We start from the raw sequence: 22,699 nt of genomic DNA on the forward strand, positions 1-22,699 counted from the left end.
CACATTGCAGCCCCAAAGCTGGAAGGGGACACGTGTCCCACAGAGGTGCTGCAGGGTTTGCATCTCTTCCAGCATTGCTGGAGTGAAGCATGCACAACCTGCACGGGGCTTTTTGGGAGCAGGTACCTCGTCTCCGGGCCTGGATGGTGCTGAGTGGTTTCACCACCTGCTAAGCCCCTCTCAAAGCCCGGCCATGCCTTTGAATGCGTGTTCCAGTCGTGCTACGGAAAACCTTTGTAAAGCACTGGCCAACTGCCTAGAAAATGACTGAATGAGAACCCTCTTTTCTGGCCGTAGAATAATCGGTTACCTGGCTATCTATGACTGCTCCACTGCATGTCATCGAAGGACAATTCGCTCATTCATTCATTCACAGCAAACTCCATTAACCTCGTATGTGAGCCAAAAGGGTTCTGCATCTTGAAGATGCCCCATGAGTCTCTCCATGACACCAGCTAATTATCTCCTCATTAACAACAACATTAGCATTCCATTTGATATATACAAGTTAATTTGTTAATTGCACTTTAATTACAAAGTTATTAAGAGCTCAGAGGCATTCAACAGAAGATTGCAATTAACACAAGCTGCAAAATTGCTCCCGGCAATTTGGAGATGTTATCGGAAACTGATTCTCTGCATTCAAGTGAAGATGGAAAAGAGACAGGAGATTTATGGGCTGACATCACAAATTCTCTGTTCCCTCTGAATATGCTTTCATCCGCACCCTGGGAAGCACCAGGAGCTGCCATGTTCATATATTCTTCAATGCGGCTGAGGTCTGTGGCTCGTGTTTCCAGAAGCTCTGTTCCTCACCATGCACCCAGCAGAAGCTGGAGGGAAGAAGGAAAAAAGGAGGCATCCATAGGACTCTGTAAGCTGCATGAAAGTATTTGGCATCTTGCAGATCAGGCCTGCACAAGGATGCAAAATTGCTGGTGCCTTCTTCTGTTGTGGAGAGGCCACGGTAAGATCTTATTCCTCTCCAGAGTTGAATTGTGTCTGCACGTTGCACTGGTTATCACCTGCACTGCCCGGGATGCTGAGCACCTTCCAGCACAACTCATATCACCCCCCTATGGTGTTGGGCAAGGTTTTGTTTTGTTTTACTAGATGTCCACACAGAGGAATGTTTACATTGTTGGGTGGACACCCCAGGGACGAGGCTGCACCTTGGCCATGCTCCTTCCTGACCCCATGCATGCTGGGATCTCCGAGGTTGCCCCCAAACCACTGAAAATCTCAGTGACTAAGACCAAGTTCTCAAACCCTTGGAGCCCTAATGATTAAAAATAACATACCCTGGTGTAAGCAGGCATCATGCTCAGGTTATAATTAAGGCTTTGTTCCTTCCCAGCGTGCTGGGTTTCAGGACCAACACCCTGATCTGCTCTGCGCCTCCTGGAGAAAACCAGGCAGTGGGGGCTCCCCTGGGCTCGGTGAGGTTTCCTGTTCTCTTTTTCTTTCTTTCCATTTATCTGAAGACTCTTACTGCAGCGTCATTCCTTAGATTAGCTGTCAGATCTGCTGGAAAAATGCACTGGTGAATATGGCCATTATCCACCCAGCCAGATGGAGCAGAACCCCGTCGCTGCTGTGTAAAAGGTGCGCTGTGGATGGAAAAAAGCAGGACACTGACCGTAGTACATGCCAAAGGCAGAAATAAATGATAAATACAGAGGATTTACAGATGGATTTAAGATAAAATTCCACTTTCCTACTAGCCTTATTAATGGTGCATTTCTTAGATGCTTTCATTTTGTAACTTATGAAAGACTGTGAGTTATGAAATGCCAATTGCACTTTATTAAAAAGGCCCCAAAGAAATTTTCTAACTCCTTTGAAAAAAGAACTTCTAGGGAATAACCACCAGCCCAAGGATTAGGGCAACCCAAAGAATGGGGGAAAGAAGAGAATTACATTTCTGCTAGAGAATCCTATAAAACAGCGTTCAGAAACCATGCAGATACAGAAAGGAATTTATTCCCTATAAATTATATATATATGTAGGCTCATTTCTACAGATCTGTATTATGCGCATTTCAGCTGGCCTCTGTTCCTTTCATCTCAATTCATCTTTATTGCACTGTTACCTGCGGGACTCCATCCCACTTTTGCAATATAAAACATCTCTGGAAGTACCAAGTTTTCCACACCATTCCTCCTGGACCTCAATGTTTTCCCTGTTGCACCACACTCCGCTGCCACCGCTGCTCTGTGCTCAGGCTCCCTCTGCCTTCACCAGCTCATGGGACTGGACACCTCACCACGCCGACACACTGAGGACAGGCTTGGTGACGGCTCTGCATCAGGATAAATTACTTGATTTCATCCAACATTACACTTAATAGCTGAAATTATCATTTTTCTCCTCAAGGTGATTCCCACCCACCTTTTCCAGTGAGAACACTTAGGAGGACTTTGGGAATGACATGGAAAGGAAGGAGTTTGGAAGGGTTCCTCCTGAACCTGAACTCACAAACTCCATGTTCACCACTAGAACAATCAGTACGATGGTCCACAGCACACCAGCTAGATGAGATTTAGTGTGAAAATGATCCAAACACACACTTCAGTTTGAGTTTCCTAGCAGCAAATCAAAACGTGTCAGCAGCAGTCACCCCCTCAGATTAGTTCTGCACAAGCTGCAGAAATGAAAAACCATTCCTCCGATCTGTCCCATGGTAAGAGCAGGAATAAGACAAGTTATAAATACAACTTTGACAACTCGCAGCAAAACCCCAAATAAGAAAAGCTCTTTTTGTTACTCACTTTGGTGAAACTGCGTTTCCTCAGCTTTCTGATGCTAAAGCACTGGGGGGGCAGAGCAGAGGGAAAGCAGTTCCCAGAGGGGAGGGCACGCTTAAATTTGCTTTGCATTTTGCTGTGCTAAAGGAATCTCATTCCAGTTAGTTTGCAGTTACCAAAGGTAGAAATAATAATAATAATTACAATTTCTCCTACATTATTACTTTGAAAAAAGAGCTAATTCCAGCAGAAAAGCGTCTTTGATATGCTAAAAACTATTCTTGCACTCATCACATGTTTCAGTCCAAAGTAGGAGGAATATATTCATAAAATCATGATGCTTCAAAGAACGATCTAGATCTCCTTGGACAAATGCTCACTGATTTTAATGAAAACTGAGGGAAAATTCAAACAAATGGAGGCCAGAGTAGTTCCTGGACCTCTGCTTGCTGAAGTTTCACATGCTGGGGTCATTATTTCCCCATGAGCAGGTCTCCTTGCATGCACAAGGTGCAAATGGAAGAGGACAAGAAAAGACATTGAATAAAAGTCAGAAATTGTTAGGAGAAAAAGGAGTAGTTCAGGTAAGAGGTCACCAAAGGAAAGGACTGCAGCGAGAGCATGGAGCTGGGGGGAGATACCAAGGGGGTCCTCACCTAGAGAGGGGGAAAGAGGCTCACATGGACACTGCCCTTCTGGGCTGGCATCTCTGCAAGGTTGGGACTCCTTGTGCTGGTCCATTCCTGGGGGGCTTTGTGCAGAGCACCATCGTGCAGGGGCCCGAAGGTGTTGCTCTCACATCTTCCCTTGAATTCTGCAGTGGGTAAACAGAGCTGTCAGACACCAGGACTCTGTCCACACTAAATATTAAGTGTGAGTAGTAACTGCCGCAGCCTTCCCACGCGCTGGCTGGAAAAAACAGTGCCAGTGTTAAACTGCTTGGCACCACCTCTGAGGGCTGCAGCTCAGGCTCCAGGGGAAAAAAAAAAAAAAAAAAAAAAGAAAAAAAACAACCTTGGAAGTGGCCAAACTCGCCTGTTTTCAGGGGAGATTTAAACACAACCTCAGCTGCCTGAGGTATACAAGCTGTTTTCAGGATAAAGCCATGGGATTGAGTAAACCTGAGAGAAGTCAGCATTTCAAGCAACAATGATGAGAAACTCTGTGCCAGCTCCATCAGCTGGAGACAGACAAAATTTTTGATTCAAGATGTTTTTAAAACAGACTAATCTGCCCCAATGGAAACACTCATCCCAACTATATTTTGAGTGTTTTCTATCAAAGTTCAAAGGCTTGCAGGACCATGACAACTGAAAAATGAGATGTCTACCAATCAAAGAAAAAAAAAGCACCAGTAAAACCTATTTATTTTGATGAAGCAGCTAATTCTCTTCTATTTGGATTACCAAAAAACAACCAAACAAAAAAAACGCCTGAAATGCTTACTTATTGGCTGCCAAAGGCCAGGAACATTCAGTCTGATGTTTAGGCAAAAACTCAACTGATTTTATTTACAACTGATCAACAGTTTTCCCCCCAGAAATTGTCTTCATCCCATCTATTCTGAATCAAGCTGGGTTGCCTTTAGACAGCAAAGGCTTTAATATTATTTACAATGGACAGGAGCTAGCATGGAGCAGACCCTTCTCACACACCCAGGGGCATATGAGTAGACAAATATACGTGCAACAGGACTTTGGTTACAGCAAAAAACAGGACAGAAGAGGCTTTCTCAGTAATGACATGCCACCAGCTGTGGATGTACATTTTTGGGGTTGTACCCAGCAAAAACCTTCCCCCACTGCCAGCAGAGGCTGGCTGAAGGGATGAGGCTGGTTTGCTGGTTTTCAGTGCAGTGATGAAACTGCCAATTCTGCTGCTCTCTGGCCTAATTAAAGTACCAGTGCATCATATCAACAGTGCATGAAATGCCACCAGAATGTAAGAAATAGGGGCCAGTTCTACAAGCAAGCAACTGTATGGCTGTGTTGAGAGGTCCAGGACCAAGCCCACAGGTGCAACCAGGTGAAGGAGAACACTGAATTTACCCCCCCAAGTCCCAGGAGGTGCCCCAGGTGTTCAGCCCCAGGGGGGTTGAACTTTTTTCAAGGAAAAAATAGCTCAAAAGCTTTTCAAAACCAACAGCCCTCCCCTTAAAGATTGTCTCAGTTAAAGAACAGTTTGTTGAATGTCACTGACCAGCAATTCCCATCCATGGCCCTATCCAGCAAAGCACTTTGGCCATGGTCTCACCATGGAGTCAGAAGAAACTGTCACTTGCCAAAGGACAGAACCACATTCAGCTGATGGAGACCACCAAGGCGGCTTTTGGGGCCGTCTGCTCTACAGGGGCAGACAGTGACTTCTTGCCACCTCCAGACAAGCTCAGCAGCATCCCCACGTTCACCCGGATCAACCAGCTCACTAAAATCAGCCGTGTGTGAGCATGTCAGCAGCAAGACCTGCTCCTGCAGGTCCACTCCAGTCTTCTCCAGGGCCAGCAGGGGGGTCTGAGCAGGCAGCTGCAGTTTGGCCGTCATGAGCCAGTTCCCAGGAGGAAAGCACCTTGGAGCTCGCCCCAGTTCCTGCACCGACCCAGCACAGGAATGTGGTGGGAAGCCAAGGACTTGTCAGGCTCTCTCCCGCTGCAGATTTGCCAGGAGGTCTATAAAAATGTCATTGTCTCTCAGCTGCTGGTGATTATATTCCCCTTTACTATGGCTGCTGGTAATATGTATGTGTGTATATATAAGGGGGAATATCATTTCTGTGCAGGGCTGGCCTCCCCCTGGCCTTTTTCAAACAATAATAGACTAAATATAAAGAGACAGAAGCCGTTACTTGGCTCTTTAACCAGTGCCAAGGAAAATGAATAATTAAGAGCATATTACTTGCAATGAATTTATACTGATGCTTTTAAGTTAGGACCTACTAAGATCCTTTTTAAAATACATCATTCCCCCTTCATCTTTCATACAGAGTTCATATTCCAACCTAATACTTTATAGCAGCTACTGTTTAGAACAGAGTTAAAAGAAAGGCAGGCTTTAGGTTTCCATTACACGCCAGAAAGGAGCTCGGTGTAAAGGAATGAGGCAGTTAATCTGTTTTGTCTGTATTCTACCTGCCTGCAACTTTGCATCTCATCAGCCAGAAAAGATTACTTTGGCACCTTAAGCGCAAGGTGCGAGAAACAGGGCCCTAAAGAGAGAAAGAATTGAAGCACCCACCAGCAAAGTTCACAAATGTCAATGTTGCTTGCAAATACAATGGTGCTATGGAGCAGTTGGTCCCAGAGGAGCCCTGAGCTCTGTATCAGAGCCCATGGGCTCAGTTCATCCCTCCCATCTGTCCACCCTCCTTCCCCCCCCCTTTTCTTTTTAAATAAAGAAATCACCCTCCTCTTCTGAGGGGAACAGAGGGGACAGTCCCCTGCTCGTCGCCCACCATGAGACCAAGGCTGCAGCACGCTGGTACAGCAGCCTGGAGGAGGTTTTGGTGGCCACGAAACCTCAGGGGACCTTGTTTAGTGAAAGACTGCAGTGTTTGGGGGTATTCATTCCATTAAATGCTCAGCCACGTGGAGATTTGCTGGTCAGCTGTCCAGTGTGGGAAGCTCTGTGATGTGAAGCAGGAGCCAAAGGACCAACAAGAGGTTCAGGATGCTCTATTACCGAGCTCATTCAAGGAAAGGCTGAGAGGTGATTTGATTACAAAACCTCCAGGAGAGGCTGTGACATCAACAGGTGAAGTTACAGCAAGTTTTGGTAGCTGTTAACTAGAAGTTAAACAAAACCATCAGGGAGCAAGTGCAAATTGTTGACATCTCTTAGCTGTCCTGCATGAGCAGGCTCACAAATAGTGGGGATTTTGGGCCTGAATTACACAGAAGGTCAGCCTGGGCCATGCCTATGGTCTGCTAAGGCCCTGCAGGCTTTGCACAGTGGGTCTGTGCAGAAGTCTTCAGATTACTTTTATTCCAAACACAGGATCCCTGAAACAATGTCCCTGATCAGTGACAACGAGCACCAGGCCACTATGCAGAAGTCAGCAGCAAGATAAAGCCACAGCACACAGCCCTGCTCAGATGGCTCACCATTATCTGAAGTGGTTTCTCCTGCCGGTTTGGCTGTTTTGGGGGTTTCTCCTGCAAGTTTGGCAGCTCAGAAAAGTGCCTGTCAGCTGCTGCTTGCCTTCTGAGGCACCTGCTCACCCAGGCCACTGAAGTCATGGAAGAGACTGTAACAAATGAAAAAAATAAAAAAATTAAAAAAATCCCAGTCAGTTCAGCAGCAGCCCCTTGTGATCGGTGCATTATGCATCCATTACAAACATCTAACCACTATTAATTACAAGCCATTTGTGGTATTTCTCTGGGTAACTCCCCTGTTACTCCCACACTCTGAGGAGCTGCATGTAAGTGGTCATCACAAGCCAGGGAAAGCTGTGAAGGTAGTGGGTTTGTACTGACAACCTACAAAATCCAAGATAACACCTTTTCCTTGGATCCAAAATCCTTCACAAGTTTTCCCTCAGAAGCCAGCCACAAGGCCAGCAAAGAGGCCCCTCTGCTGCTGAGATGCCCGCTTCCCAATGCTCAGCTTACATAAAGGAGAGGAAACAAATTGCAGCAGCCTTCCAGAACATCAATAAACATGTTCCAAATTACATTTCTTTTCATTCAAGAAAACACTTGTGGAGCATCATCTGTGACCACCAGCAATCTCCCTCCCACAGCTGCTTTTCGGCAGCCCTGTTACAGCCCCCAGCAAGGCTTTACATTTAATGGTCCTGAGAGTTCAGCAGGTCTCGTGAATCAGAGCCTAGCTGGAAAATACAAGCTCACTGAGCCCCCAAGTGTGTTGTGTGAAACATCTCCCCTTTAGAAGAGCTCTCACTGAGGTCTGATTGCTTTCATTCCGCTCCACCTTTCCTTCGTCTCCCATTCAGCCCTGGGAAGCAGCTGGACCACACCGATGCTCTGCAGGCTGCTGGGTGAGGAGATCTAACCTAATCCACTGCTATTTGGTGCCAGCAGCAAGGGGCTGGGCAAACTGTTGTGTCCCACTCACATGGGGCACTGGTAACAGCAGGAGACTGGAAGGGACACGTCTGGGTTTGATAGCAGCTTCGTGCTGTAGCTCAGTGACCCCCAGTGAGAACTTCAACCAAGTCCTCCTGCAGCCCAGCCTGCACTGATGGTTTTGCTCCTCAGGGTCTGCAAACATCTGAGGTATCTTCTGTGCCCAAGAAAGATGTGGAGAGTGGCTCAGCCTCCTAGGAAAATGGTGACCTTCATGAAGAACTAACCCTGCTGTCCATGAGATGAGTTCTTGGATTCCCCCAGCATCAGCAGGTTAATAGGGCGATGTGGGGAAACTGAAGTCATTGCTGCTGACAAGGCACTAAACTTATCAAGAGAAAAGCATGCCCAGAGTGTTAACAACAGGGTGCTGAATGCTAACAGCTGCAATCTTTGTTTTTAACCAAAATAACTTTATAATAAATAAGGCCTTAAGCTGCAATCACTCTTTAGAGAAAGGAATTTCCACCAGGTGAGTTGGACACACAGGAGCAGTATTTGCAGGCACTCGATGGCTCTGATCCCAGAGGCGTTAACCACACCACTCATACCCAGGCAATTTTAAATTTCTGTTTGAATATTCCTACAAGTGCCACTCCTGAGTTGATTTAACACCACGGCAGTGGCGTCTAATAGCTCTCCAGTGATTAATAACAGTCATTTGTTCAAAGCTAACAGCCCCAGTGTGACAGTAACAGATAAATTAGCAACATTAAAAATATGCTAAAGAAAACATTTATGTACTGGATCAGTGCAGTATGTGATAGTAATATACATCAGTTGTGCCAATAACTAGCTATTAATGATGAGTGCTATATGTTTAAGCAATTTTTGCCCAGTTCCTTTGTAATTGTTCTGACATTGTTCATATTTAACTTGACGAGATGGGCCAGTTCTTACGGACATTAGTGGGGTTTTTATGTGTTCAGACAAATACTGCAAGCAGATGGTGGGAGGAACAAGGAGAAGGAATGGCATTGTGTCCCTATCAGTCCTGTTTGTCTCTGAGAAACCCATGAGCCAAGTAATATTTGGGCATAAATTATAAGGCTATTTACCACACTACGTCCACAGCATTAAATGTCATGCAAAACATTTTAATAATGCAAATTAAAATTCTTATGCTCAGCACATCCCGAGATGCTGTGCTTGCTTACCAGAACTCCCTGCAGCGTGCTCCTGCCCCCAGGGATGGCCAGCAGCTGAGCCCATGCCCTGGATCACAGCCTTCTGGCCCCATTCCAGCCCAGAGAGGAGATATTTAACCTAACTTCTGACAGAGGCCTGAGGCTGGCCTGGCCGTGTCTCCAGGGCAGGTGAGAAGAGCAATGTGACATCCCCACTTGGTCTCCTGGAGGCTGGGGAATACACTCCAAGGCCTCACGGTGTCCACATGTAAAGGCACAGCCAGCCCAGCTGGGTGCATCCTTGCATTTTGCTCTTATTTGTGCTCATGGAGCACAGCAGACTGACTGCCATGTTTTCATCCAGATCTTTAGACAAGAGAAGGCAGCCCTTCTGTTGAAATTGCCCATTGCAATGTTATGCTGCTGCAGAAGTTTTTATGTTATTAGGAGGGATTGGCTTTCATGTGCTTCCACCACTGACATTCAGGTGTTTGCAACAGGACAGCACAGTCTACAGCTTTCCCTATACATGTGATTCAGGGCATGCAATAGATGCTGCCAGTTGCCCTGGTTTTGATGCAAACAAGGCTACCACAAGCACTGTCGAGGTGGCAATATTCCTAAACAAATCTCACAAGGCAGGCACGAACCCCAAAACCTAGGACTAAGTAGCAGAAAACCTTACAAACAGTCTGAGCCCCGATCCCAGAGAGGGGCACGCAGCCTTCCAGCCCTAGCACTACAACTGCTCACGCAGCCTGAGAGCAAATTTCGAATTTTACCTGCAGTTGGTGGTTCTGCGTGTGTCAGACCTGTCTCCAAAGGGCTCCAAGAACAGGACCATGCTGTCAACACAGGCACACGTGCGCGGATGTTGGACGTGGAGGCCGTGCTGACAGATCCATGAGCTCATTGTTTCGTGCAGGTTGTTCTGTGGTGCTCAGCCTCCACTCAAAAGGCCCACTGCAACGGAGATGATCAGGAAATGTTTATCTCTCCTGTCACACTGTAATGGACCACTATGATTAGGCATGTCTAGCTTCCTCTAAATACTGCCTCTGCTTCCAGACTCTGTCTGGTTTTTGGGTGTTTGTTTAAACACTCCCAGTTTCCATTTTGAAAAAAATTTTTAGGAGAAAAGAATCATTTTCAACTATAAGCTTTCTAATCAGTTGATAAGCAATTTCATATATTAAAAAAAAATAAATTGTTATTTTGGGGAAAAATCTCAAGCTACCTCCTACCTGGGATGGTTTCCTCCTGGGACCTCCAGAGATTTTTGCAAAGGGAGGATAGAGGCTAGGGACAGTCACTGATGAGCAGAGAGACAAAAGCCTTCACCTCTCCCTTGCTGTGATTTATAGTAAAGCACCCCAATCTGAGCCCTATTCCTCCCACCTGCAGCCCTGTTTATCCCACCTGCTATCAGTAACAGCTTCTCTGCAAAGGCTCTGCAGCCTCACCCTGCAGAATATCTCTGTACTGGTACCTACAGATGGGACTGGTTGTCACTGCCTATGCAGAGGCATGGAGACACCTCCCAGAACTCACTCTTGAGTTACCCAATGTAAAATCTATAACCTACTGTCCCATAAATGCCAGCTTACAGCCCTGAGCAGTAGAGGAACATCATCTCAGGGGTGATACTTGCATCCATTTTATAATCTCTCTTGTAGAAGCAGGAGAATCAAATTTGAGAACTGATTTGAGGTGCAAAAATGCAAGGAAGTATATTTACCTAAGGAAAAACCATGGGAATAACAGATCAGGCATTGGCTGAGTAAATGAGCACTTACAAATTACTGTGCTATACAATATTAGTCTCGAAAATGCAGCTGGACAATTTTTCTTCTGGATTACATGACTCCAAGTCTCCTCAAAACTAGTGGTTCTGCAGCCTTGCTTTCCAGCTAGGGATTCTGCCTAGGCACAATCCAGCATGTCGAAACTTTGCAGCATGCCAGAAAATTTGCCGTGTACCCAGCACAGCCTCTGCAATTCCTCACCACTCCCCAGCACTGAAAGGGGATGCCCTGTGATTCAGCATCTCTCTTTGCTGTCACGCAAAGTTGCCTTCTGCTCCCACATTTTACCCCACCCCAGGCTGTTTGCATGCAGGAGAAATGTGTCGGGCTGTTTTGCTGGAAAGGTACCTCCTTGGCAATGCATCCCTGCAAGTCCTGAGCTGCAGGGCACTTTCTGACAGGGCTCACAAAATGCCTCTGACAGATGGATGTGGTGCACATGTTATGCATTGGCTGAGGTGGTCTGTTAGCTGTGGCAGATTTGTGGGACAGGCAGCTGCGATCAGAAAGCTTTGGACGGGGTGTAGCAGCAGCCACAGAACCTTCTCCAGATTTAATGGACAGGAGGCTCTGCGCTGAAACTTGGCAGCTTGGCTTTGCTTTGAAGGCATGAGTTATGGTTTGTTCCCAAACAAGCAGGGGCAGACGTATGTCGAGATAGAGGTGGTGCCACATCTCAACCCAAAACAACTCCTCGCTGCTGCTGACCTGGTTACAGCTGACCGGCATTGGGAAGGGAAGGGCCAGAAGTCCCCGGAGGCCACTGCGAGACAGGCACGGGCTCAGATGGCAGATGTCTACCTGGCTCTCACAGGCTGGGTGCTGCTAAGCCTTTATTTTGTCTCTGCTATCAGCCCAGCCAGAAGCTGCGGTCAGCTGTGCTGCTGCTGGGAAGAGAATTCCAGATTTCATTCATTAAGCCAAATCTCAGCCTGGCTGAGAAAACACGGAGCGATTCAGATTGAGCCTATCAATCACTTGGATTGGCTTTTACATTTCTTACAGGCAGCAAAAGCCTTAATAAATATCAACTGCTGGAGATTTCTGACGTTGCTGGAGAAGTTTTCCAGGTTGCTGGTGGAGCAGAAGTTAACCAGAACCCAGGGCATGTGCTGGAGCCCCAAGGCTGAGGAATGGAGAGGACCACAGGGAGCTGAGCCTCAGCCAAGTGTGCATAAACCACCCAGAGACTCATGGTGTGCAGGAAGGGAGAGGAATGTGAACAGCCAAAAAGGCAAGGAAAAGCAGCCCCGGGAATCGTGTGGTGGCATTGGAGGACAATAAAAGCCAGAACGTGCTGTTTGGATTCAGGTTAACTCTTCATTGCAAAGGAGATGGAGTCAGATTCCTCCTGCCTTCAAGAGAAGTCTGTCCTTCAACCCTGAGCTCCCAAGCAGTGAATTTAAGCCCCTGTGAATAGCGAAACTCAGTCACCTGAGAAGCAGCTCCCCGGACCCTAGCTCAGACTCCAAGGACATACCTGTATTTCTGCACCTGGCCAAGGTGCAGAAGGCAAAGGGTTTGTGTGCCAAGACAGCTCAAACAGGAGCACGCTGGCTAAAAAACAAGGGAGCCTAAGGCGTACCTGTAGGATTGCCAGACCCAAACACATGCATGGGCAGAAGCCATGCTCAGAAAACCAGGGTTGGAGGAGCTCCTGCTGGAGGAGCTCCTGCTGGAGCAGCCCCTTGCCACCCCCAGCAGCCCAGGCACTCTCCTCTTGGTTCACAAGCAGGCGTTGCAACACGGCTGATCAGCAAGTGTCCAAATATTTCCTTTAGCAGCAATAGGCAGGAAATCTGCCTGTATTAGTGGTGCAAGCTCACGTTGCAGACCTTTGCCCCCTCGGTGTGAACATTGCACGTTCCATGCGGGTCGGCGCAAGATGCTTATTCTTTTCTGGCTTGTTTCATACCCAGACTCATTTGCAAGGGCCCAACTGTCATCACATTTATTTTTCTTCCTCATGCTTTTCTTGGCCTGGCCTGCTGGGCAGTGATGGTATGCGGGCCCGAGGGACCCCAGATGTGCTATGAAATGACGCAGAAGCATCAATATTTTCACGTTGAACGGATGGGGCTTTCTGCTGATCGACAACTCCTTGCAGTCAAGGTTGTTTAAGGGCTTGGGCGAGGAGGAGAGCAACGGTGGAAACAAAGGAGGGAAGAAATGCTTGAATGCAATGGTCTGGGGGAGATGATTTGGTTTTAATAGGGCTGATTATGATGCACAAGCAGAAATGGAGCTGCTGAAAGCCAGCTCCCCCGGCTTCACTGCTGATAAATCTCTGCACTTCTCTACGAGTGACAAAGGCAGCACCTCCGAGAGAGGCACGTAGCTCGGAGCTTAATTTTAAAGGCGTCATTTTGACCAAGGGCACTCTGAAAGCTCTGCAAAGGAAGGGCCTGATCGTGCCAAAAGAGATTCCTGTGTGAGCTGTGAGCATGGGAACAGTCCTGGGGGGAGCAGATGGGTGTTATGGCACCAAGGAGGGAGGGAGGCTCCGGGGCAGGTCTGGGGCTCAGGTAGCCCAACAGTGGGAGAGCATCAGCAACACCCTCAAACTTTATAAAAAGATAAAAATCACTCCCTCTCCTTGTACTGATGGATTGACTGGAATAGAAACAGAGTAAGCACGTCCCAGAAAACCCTCAGGGGGACAGTGGTGCCAGCCACCTGGTTTCTGATGAGACCAGTCCGTTTCAGCCCAGGTAAGGGCAGGCACTGAGACCCATCCTGCCCCAGCAGGATGCAGAGACGAGGTGGGAAAGCAGCATGTTTACCCTCCCAGGCCATTCAGAGGCATCCAAAGTCATTCCCATGCCTCAGTTTCCCATTAAAAAAAAAAAAAATCCAGACAGCAATACCAACCATTTTTTTAACAGTAATTGAAAAGTGCTGCATCATATTCTTGTGTTTTTATTGTCAGTGCAATACTGGCAAGCTCTGGTTCAAACTGCAAGAAAACAGCTACGCTGTAATTAATTAAAGCAAAAGCTTGTGATCAAGTATAGCTTGACTGGGAGCCTGTGTTATACGACTTTCCCTCTTGAAAGAGGAATTGATGTTCATGCAACGCAGCCCTGCTGATCTTCCAGGAGCTCTCAGCCGTACGGGGACCACAGAGGCAGCCACGGGGTGCTTCCCGTCTCCAGCTCCCCCCAGGTTTTAAACCAAGCACCCTTGGTGTGATTCCTTTGGATTTGCTTATTATACAAGACATTTTCAGGATGTCTGATCGTCTGGTTTTCGTATGCTCTGTGACACTGGGGAACAGAAACCAGGGCTGTGCAGCCTACTTCTTGCGCAGTTCCAGGACACATTAACACCAAGGGCCGGAAAGCATTCCTAAGTAATAATAATCATTAAATAAGAAGGCGAGAAATGCAAGCCAGAAATTGGAGAAACAGAGGTCGATCAAAAATATCATTAGCAAAGGAGAACAAATACACTGAACGTCTGTTCTTTCAAGTTCGTGGAAAACCCCAGACACTGCAGGGCACTTTGCCCACTTGCAGTAAATGGGAGGGTCACAAATTGCTACCTGCCAAGGGAGCAGGGCGGTGTGAAACCACCCCAGGATGCTGAAGGAAGGCTTACACCCAGAGCTGTTGTTTTATTTTTGGCAAAGCTTTCTGGTTTCTCATACATTGTGAAACCATACCATTTCTCCCTGCACTGGACTTTTATGGAAATGGATCAGACTTGGCAGATGATCTCTGAAAGAAACTCCCCCTTCCAGATATTTTTTTTTATTATTTGAATAAGAAATAAATGCAAAGGTCATGTTAAGAATAAAAGGGGCATTCTGAGCTCCCAGCTATACACAGAAGATGGGCAGGCCCATGAACAGCAGAACGAATGTGCTCTGTTTTCCTACAGATGTGTCTCCCCTTTGATTCATTTTGTAACTGAATTAGGGCAAAGATCGCTGTCATCTCTGCCCATGCCCATAAAACTCCTCTCCCGGTCCTCCCTTGACAGAGATGTTGGCTATGGCTTTTCAGCCGCTGGGCTCAGCTGCGGGAGTCAGCCCAAAGCGATTAGAAGCAAAAGGGACACTGACCAAACCCCAGCCCATTTCCCATGCAGGTACACACGGCTGTTATTTCGGTAGCTACCTTCCCGTCAAATTGGTTGCCATCAGCCAGTGCATTCATGCATGAGAAGGGGAACGAGGACGGACAGAGATACATGTCCTTCCACCAGCTGGCTGCTCGGAGTCCCTTTCCCTCATACAGGGAGAAAATTTTGCAGCAAGGTCACAGCTTGCACAGATAAAACTCCAGCAGTCGTAAGGATCCCTCCCAGGATTGCAATGGGTGTTCCCCAGCACCTGATGTCAGCAATGTCTTCAAATGTTGTGGTAAAATGCAATTTATTCCTCTTTACTTGCAAGCAGCATTTTGTGCTGGGGACCATGTACAAGGTGCTCCCAGTTCCCTCACCCATGTAAGCAGCAGCAGGAGGATTCCTTCCTCACCCCACTGCCCTTGCTGCCCTCCTGCTGTGCTGTGCCCCCCTCTCTTGATGCCTGACACCTTTTTCCCCACCAAAACCCCACCATTTGATTGCATCTGAGTAGCCTCCCTTCCTGAAGCCCCGTCTTCTGTGTCCTTGCTTTCCAAATTTCTAATCCAGCTTTCCTACGGAGATGACACCGTGTCTGTCTGTCTATTCCTCCAGCTCTCCAGTCTTTGCTTTTGGATGATTTCTCTTGAATTTCCCAGAGCAGAGGCAGTTCCAAAGACCTCAGTTTTTTTCCCAAGCACTGAGACCAGAGCGTGCAAAGCAGACAAAAGGGACTCCATGCACGTCCCTGTAGGCTGTGTCCAGCAGTGCCTACACGTAGGGAAGCCAGGCAAGAACACAGCCCTGCTGCCCCTGGGATGGGAATTTGCTGAGCTGGATACTACATCTGAGCCCTGGACCTTGCGTGGGGACAACTCTAGAAACTGGGCTGCTGCCCTTGCTAGAAAAGAGGCAAACAGCTCTTATTTTGCTTTCCAGTCAGAGCAGGGAGCTGGCGATGGGGACGGGAAGGACCCTTCCAGAGCTGGGTTTGATGCCTGGCACCCAGCACCCAGACAACACCCCCAGCCCCACTGTTCACCCACAGTAACTCACAATAAGAGATTTTAATTGGCAATGTATTCTTTTTTTCACTGCAACATTGTTTTGCTGAACTCTGTCTTCATGTTCCTGAGCAAAAAAATGGCCATGGGAGAAGCAAGGCTTTCCCTTTGGACTGGTGCCTCATGGCTGGTTTACTAAAACTTTCTGAATTCCTGTAATATTCCTCATAAAATTGCAGGGAAGGAAGTGGGAAGGAACTTTGGATTAAAGTGCTTGAGGAACGATATCCCCAAGCCTCATGTCAGGCCCCTAAGAATAAAAGAAACTATTGACCATTTGATGGTTCCACTTTATAATCAATTCCAAATTAGTCTTTGAATATTCATTTGTTATTTCTGCTCCCCACCTTTCACTTGCTTGAGTGGAAATGCATAGAGAGAGCTTTGGGTTTCTTTTGCAGCCCCTTCTCAAAGCACCCTCTGAAGCCCTACAGCCAGGAGGTACCCACGGGCCACCAGGCTGAAATACCTGGACCAGGCTGCTCTCTCTCACCCCAGCCCAGGATTGACATGATGTAGCTTGTTCCTGGCACAAAAATAATATAAAATAAAAAGAAAAGGCACCCAAGCCTGGTTGCTCCCCTGCTGCTCATTCCAGCAGCCCTTCCGTAGTCTCTGACTGGAACACGGCTCAAGCAGACGCTTTCCTTTTGGTGTGGCAAGAAGAAAGATCATTTTTTTTAAATCATGCAAATGAGGAACAAGATCGGTGTATAAAATAAACAGACAAGCCATTTTTCACCTATAATTGTTTCTTTGCCACATTAATAAAAATATGGTGTGTGTTATGGTTAATGAATATGTAAATGAGCAATGATTAATAACTCATTTGGGGAGAAATGGGAAGATTAATTTACCTTCTACAGTTCCTCTGTTCGACGTCCCTGCAGCTCCCTTCTCTTAATGCCTAACCCAGGCCCTGTGCACAATGAACCAGTGGGACCAACAATGCCAATATTCCACTTGTGCCTGTGCCCAAAGTGTTGGGCTCGAGGGCTTTTCACTGAAAAGCTCCTTTGAGAGGTGCCTTTTCCCAGCCTTTACGAGATCTGTGCCTAAAGGCAATACTCCTTTTTTAGACAATATTATGGGATTTTGCTTTTAGTCTGGAAGTTTTCCTCAGAAAGCATCAGAGGGTGAACCATTTCCTTCTCTCCCTGCCCATTCTTGCACAAAGCACCTCCTGTCCATGCCACCTTCCCAGCACAGACCCTCCCTAGCCTTGCTGCGTGCCCTGCAGCACTGCCACCACTGCTGGGATCCCACCAAAGCCCTGAGCCTTCACCCTGGGAACATTCATTTACTGAGGGCTGGGGGTGAGCTCTCACTCCCTGCCCCAGAGAGGCTGCTTCCCTCAAACACCGAGTTGCATTTATTGGGTGGCTGCAACCCCAAAAGCGTGTCTACATCCCCTTTCTGCTCATTGCCATTTCATGTCGGAGCTGTCTTGGGCTGGAGCCTGTTCCTGGAGGGTGTCCCACATCCTCCCAACATCACTTCTTCCCCTTCTCTTTCTTGCAGGAGAAGGAAAAGTCTGGTTTCTGCTCAGAAGAGCCCTTGCCGGAGACCCAGAGCCACTGACCATTTGGAGGAACATCTTCATCCAAACCAGTGGCTCCATCAGTGGTACAGCAAGGTTCCTGCTCTGCTCCCCTCTCCTGCGCTGCTCCTGCAGTCGCCTGTTCTCCAGCCCTTTCCCAAAGACAGGCTGCCCACCTTTGGCATGATCCTGCTGCAGACAAAGGCTAACTTCAGCCTGCTGACCCCTTCCATGCTGCTGTGGGGCTGGGTCCTGACCCAGAACCTGGCTGCTACAGGCACCTGCGGTTCCTCCACGGTGCCACAGCTGGATTTGTACCCAGTGTGTGGGACAGGAGAGCAGGACAGATCCCTGCTCCCCTCTTGGAGACGGGGGGCTGAGATGCAAGGGAGTAGGAGGCTGGGCTGAGGTCTCAGCACCTGGGTGGCCCTGGCTCTCCTGGGTGATGCAGGGCAGCTTCCAGCAACCTGCCTGTTGTGGACAAAGTCTCTCAAAGCTTTTTTTATTTTTTTTTTTCTCCCCTGGAATATACTGCCCATACTGATGCTCTCTTGCAACAGCCTGGTACAAAACACACAGTGTTGGTGTCAAAGGAATTTTCCTTTGGTTTCACTACAATCAGGTGGGTTAAAGGGGGCTGAAACCAGTCCTGGGCAGTGATTTTTTGCACATTACCTGACTTATTCTGCAGAGTGCTAGGAGGTGTCTGAGCTGCTCGGGGTCTTTAATTTCCTCCCAGCTCCTCAGGACACACAGACCCCGGCTGTGCAGCGTTTCCGAGGACCTTCCACTAATTCCTTTGAACTCCTTTTATGCGTGCTGCGAGCTCAACTGTAAGGACAAACGCACCCTCTCGTGGCTGCAGATTTGCCTTCAAAGAGCCCAGGCTCTGCGAGCCCTCACTGTGTGACAGCAAAGCAGCAGCAGCATGGCCAGACCCATCCTGCTCAGCCTGTCCTGCTCCCCACGGCTCCAAAACCTTCTGGAAAATTAGGAAGGCTTCCTGGGGCTCAGTTTGGCTCCACAGCATTTGGGTGGGCTGCACTGGGTGGATGTTTCCCACAGGTCTGGTGCTGTAGAATTCGGGGTCTGATTCTGTATCGGGTTGGAAATAAACCTGCCAGGGTGTATTCATGTCTCCCCCTCTTCTCCCAGTCTCCCAGGGGTTTTTTCCTTCCTATGGAGCCTCCAGCCTTTGCCCCTTTCTTCTGCACGCTGCACTTGGGGTCATCACAGCATTCAGAGCTTTCTTTGCCTTCCAAAAACAGGGCATTTCCTGGAGAACTGCGGCTTCCCAGAAACACACAACTCGTCTTTAGTTCTCCCTGTTATTGGAAAACACAACCCAGAGGGGACAGCTTGGATAACTGCTGCCTGCAGCGGTGGTGGCAGTGGTGGTGTCCCTCCCTGCAGCTCCTGGGCTCGTGGTGGTGTCCCCAGCTTGGGGACAGCAGGGGACCAAAGGCTGCAGACAGTCAAGGGAGAGAACAAAGCACAGCTCAATGGGTTTCTCCTGAAATGTGATTTAAGCTTCACAAAGACAATCCCAGACTCACTTCAGGGGACAGCCCGTCCCACACAGCTCCATCCATGGTACATGAGGCTCCAAAAGCCCACGAGGAGCCCAGGAGAAGTCAGCTGCTGCAAATCCCTGCTCCTGTGCTCCCTGCTCCCCTGTGCAGCGCTCACTCCCTGCTGAGCAGAGCTACCTGCAGCATCACAGGTGGAAACGGACATAACCCAAATTCCTGGGTGAAGCCTGACAGACAGAGCCAGCAGCAGCACCATGTGTGTCCCCTCAAAATGGGAATTTGCCTGGAGGCATGTCATTGGAAATGCAATATTTTTTAAGGGGAAAAAAAAAAAAAAAAGAAAGAAAAAAAAAAAGAAAAATAAGAAAAAAGAAAAGCCATGATTAATCATTTGTTCCAATTTTTCATTAAAAGCAAGAATTTTCCTTAAAGTACACATTGGCTGCAGAAAAGCAGCTGTTTGTTTTGTTTTCTGTAATGCAAACCAGAAGATTTTTCCTGAAGTTTTTGAAAACCATCTGCTTTGGTCAGCAAAGCAAAAACAAAAGGGAACTGTTGCAACAACTAAAATAACTGTTTTGCTCTGAGCTTCCAAGAAAGTAAAGAAAATTCAACCAGCTGCACGGCGCAGCACGAGCCTGCCCTGCCTATCCCACCCCAGGTGAGCGCAGCCCCGACGTGGCAGGAGGGGAGCAGAGCTCGGTGCTAGCAGGAAAATTCCCGGGGAGCTCTCGGGGACCAAGCCCCCACCAGGACTGTTGCTGTCCCGTGCAGATGTTGGAGCTGAAACCCAGTGCTCCATGTGTGGGAGACATCTGTATGGCTGCCGGGGGCAGAAGGGACCCTTGGAGCCCCCAGCCCAGCTGCAGTGGGGGGAAGCACTGGGGCAGAGGCTTTGCAATAGCTGTTTGCAATCACGTTGTGTGTTCGCAGCTACCCAGAGCAGTTTCCATCTCCCCTACCTTTAACACAGCTTTCCAAGGCTGACGGAGGTGAGGAGGCCTCTCTGCTGTATGCATCTCTGCCTCACGCAAGGCATTGCAGCCACCAGGAAGAAAATAAATAAATAAATAAATAAATAAAATCAAGGTGTCTTTCTGGTTCTTCAGTTGCGTATTGATTTTCACTTTGGACAAACAAAGCGTCACTCAGAAGCCAACCGCTTCCTCATTAATACACCTGCGGTGAATCCACTTCTATACCAATCAATTAACATGTAAATAATTAAAACAACATTTTAGAATAAAATTCTCTGCCTGTAGGAAGGCCTGGGATGTGTGAATTATGGAGCATTAATTCATACCTAGTTTTCTTAATGGCCCTCGACCTTCGGCCTCGCGCCTCGCAGCAATGAAGTGTGCATTAATTCCCCGTATTTCACGCGCTGTCAGCTCACCCCATTTGCATGGAGCGCAGCCCCCCGAGGGGTGCCCGGGGATCCCAAATCTGCAGGGACAGCAGATGCGGGTGGTGCTGGCTCGGCCGCAGCCCCTGCTGGGCTCAGGGGTTGCTGCACGGCTGCCCTGAGGCTCCAGAGGCACCAGACAGAGCCCGGGACCTGCTGCCCTGCAGGGTCCTGGGCTTTATTTAACCCAGCACCAGGGTTTGGGGGCTGGGGACCCTCCTGCAGGTAAAATTGCCATCATCTCTCCTACTGCTTAGGCAGAAACCCGCCTGATGTCTTAGCCTTGCCTCTCCAAAACACTGCCATGGCCATCACAGAGGCCCAGAGCTCAGACTTCCCATCCCTGGGCAGAAACCAGAGTGACTTTCTGGAAGGCACTGGCAGAGATGAAGCCCCTAGAGAGAAACCACACTGGCTTTTGGGGAGGGACTGATGGAAAGGTGCAGATGAAGTTTGAGCCTTTATGGCCTCTCTGCTCCCTCCTTCCCCTTCCCCAAGCAGGGACCCGATGTCCCTTTGCTCCTTCCTCCAGCGCGGCCCCATTGGAGCCATGCAAGGCACTCACAGAGGGGCAGAGCCCACCTCCTATGGCCCCCCCAGTCCTCCCAGTCAGGGGGCACACGCAGCCCCCCAGGCAGAGCCAGCACCAGCACATACAGGTCTCACACGGGGCCACGGCCCTCATCCGAGGGATGCTTCAAAGGCGAGGATGCAAATTCTATTATCCATCCCTCAAGGTTTCCTCCGTTCAAATCGAATCTGGGCCCGGAACATGTCTGTGCTCCTGCACTTGGAGATGAGCTTTAATTAAGAGGTAAAATTATTAAAGCTGCAAGTTATTATAGCCTCAGGACCCCTGCCCAGTGATATGAAGCAGATGGTCCAGGGGCAAGCGAAAGCCCTTTAATAAAGAAGCGTTTGCAATTCATGAGCATTAATTATGTCCACTTCTCTCATTTTAAAATGTGATGCTTGTCAGCCCCGTTATTGTGTGGAAAGCAAGCATGATGAATTAGGCAAACCCCTTCTGGTTCAGGACATATTCTTTGTGTGACGAAAATTAAAAGTATTATCTCCCAGAAGATAGAGCGATTGGAATATTTAAGGGCTCCCCTCCCTCCGCCCAGCTTTCTCCCCACCAGCTCCGCTGCCCTGCCTGCTTTTTGGAGGGCACTGCTGGGACCCGGCCACCCCCTGGGGACAGCAGGTGGGGGACACCCGGCCCCAGCCCCTGGCATGGGACTGAGGGTGCTGGGGTGCCCCAAACAGCTGTGCAGTGGGGAAGTGGTGCCACGCCAGGCAAGCCATCGATGCTCCTGCCTCACCCCCTGCCCACCCTATCTGTTATTTATAAGCCCATAAAACAAAGATCGAGGGAGAGGGAGGGTCCTGGCTGAGCTCCCTGCTCTGCCACGGTTTGCCATCGTCACCAACGTGTTTCCCTGTCTGGTTTCCACGTGTGCTCGGCCCTGCTGCCAGGTCTGCTGGGCTGGGTGAGCCCAGGGGATGCCACCAGGCAGAAATGAGGTGGAGAGGCCAGCCTGGAGCTCCTAAATCCCCACCCGCAACCCCAGTGCCCACCAGGGTGGCAAAGCAGCTCCAGAGCCAAAGGCAAGGCAGCTGGGGGTGTTAGCAGGGCAGCACCCAGCACCCAAACACGGGTACGAGCCCCAGGAAAGCCACCTCAGGAACAAATGCTCCCAAACTTGTGCTGGTGCAGGGCACGCTCTGACATCCCAGCAGCAGCCTCCAAGGGACAATGTCACTCCTTATTCTCATTTTTTTGCAGGGACAGCCTGCAATTCCTCCTGCCAGCCCAGCAATGAGAATTTCCTTCTCGCTGCTCAGACTCATAGCTAAAAAGCTTCTCCTTGTGTTTTCCTAGGTACAAACCCAGGTTTTCCAGTTCTGGCACCATGTCTGACATTACAGGGCTGGTGGGACATGGGAAGGGCTATAAAGCTGCTGAGCCAGCCCGCAGGCACCAGATAACCCAGGCTGACCTTACAGCAGGGAGCTGCCCACCCTCCCGGTAAGAGCTCCACACGCTACACGGCCTCGGTTAAAGACGACATCGTTTACATTCACAGAGATTTATTGGCTCCTCCTTTTGCCCAGGATTAAGCCTCATTGTGGGACCACTTGATTTTTCCAGGCAGAGCAGCCCAGTACTGGCAGAGGCAGGGACATCGCGTGTGCAGGTCACCCAGAGACAGCTCAGCACCGGGTTTTGGGAGGGTGCATCCCCTCTGGAAATGGACCTCACACATCCCCCAAAACGTTCCACCCCCTGTGCTGATGCTAAGTGTCAGTCTGAGCGGGTT

General features: G+C 48.8%; 1 long non-coding RNA gene across 6 annotated transcripts; it reads right to left on the reverse strand.

The window, feature by feature from the left end:
• Nucleotides 1-508: 508 nt before the first annotated feature.
• Nucleotides 509-10,310, reverse strand: LOC106019036 (uncharacterized). Of its 6 annotated transcripts, XR_002404965.4 has the most exons (6): nt 10,203-10,310; nt 9,741-9,921; nt 6,845-6,987; nt 3,405-3,562; nt 1,302-1,610; nt 509-833 (listed from the first exon to the last, which is right to left on the reverse strand). It is a non-coding gene; the product is annotated as an uncharacterized lncRNA (long non-coding RNA). The 6 variants fall into 6 exon arrangements; XR_011804138.1 differs by lacking the exons at nt 509-833; nt 1,302-1,610 and adding an exon at nt 1,621-2,303; XR_011804140.1 differs by lacking the exons at nt 1,302-1,610; nt 3,405-3,562.
• Between the last annotated feature and the right edge of the window lie 12,389 nt (nt 10,311-22,699).

This window comes from Anas platyrhynchos, chromosome 19 (assembly GCF_047663525.1).
Source record: "Anas platyrhynchos isolate ZD024472 breed Pekin duck chromosome 19, IASCAAS_PekinDuck_T2T, whole genome shotgun sequence".
Taxonomy (NCBI): Eukaryota; Metazoa; Chordata; class Aves; order Anseriformes; family Anatidae; genus Anas; species Anas platyrhynchos.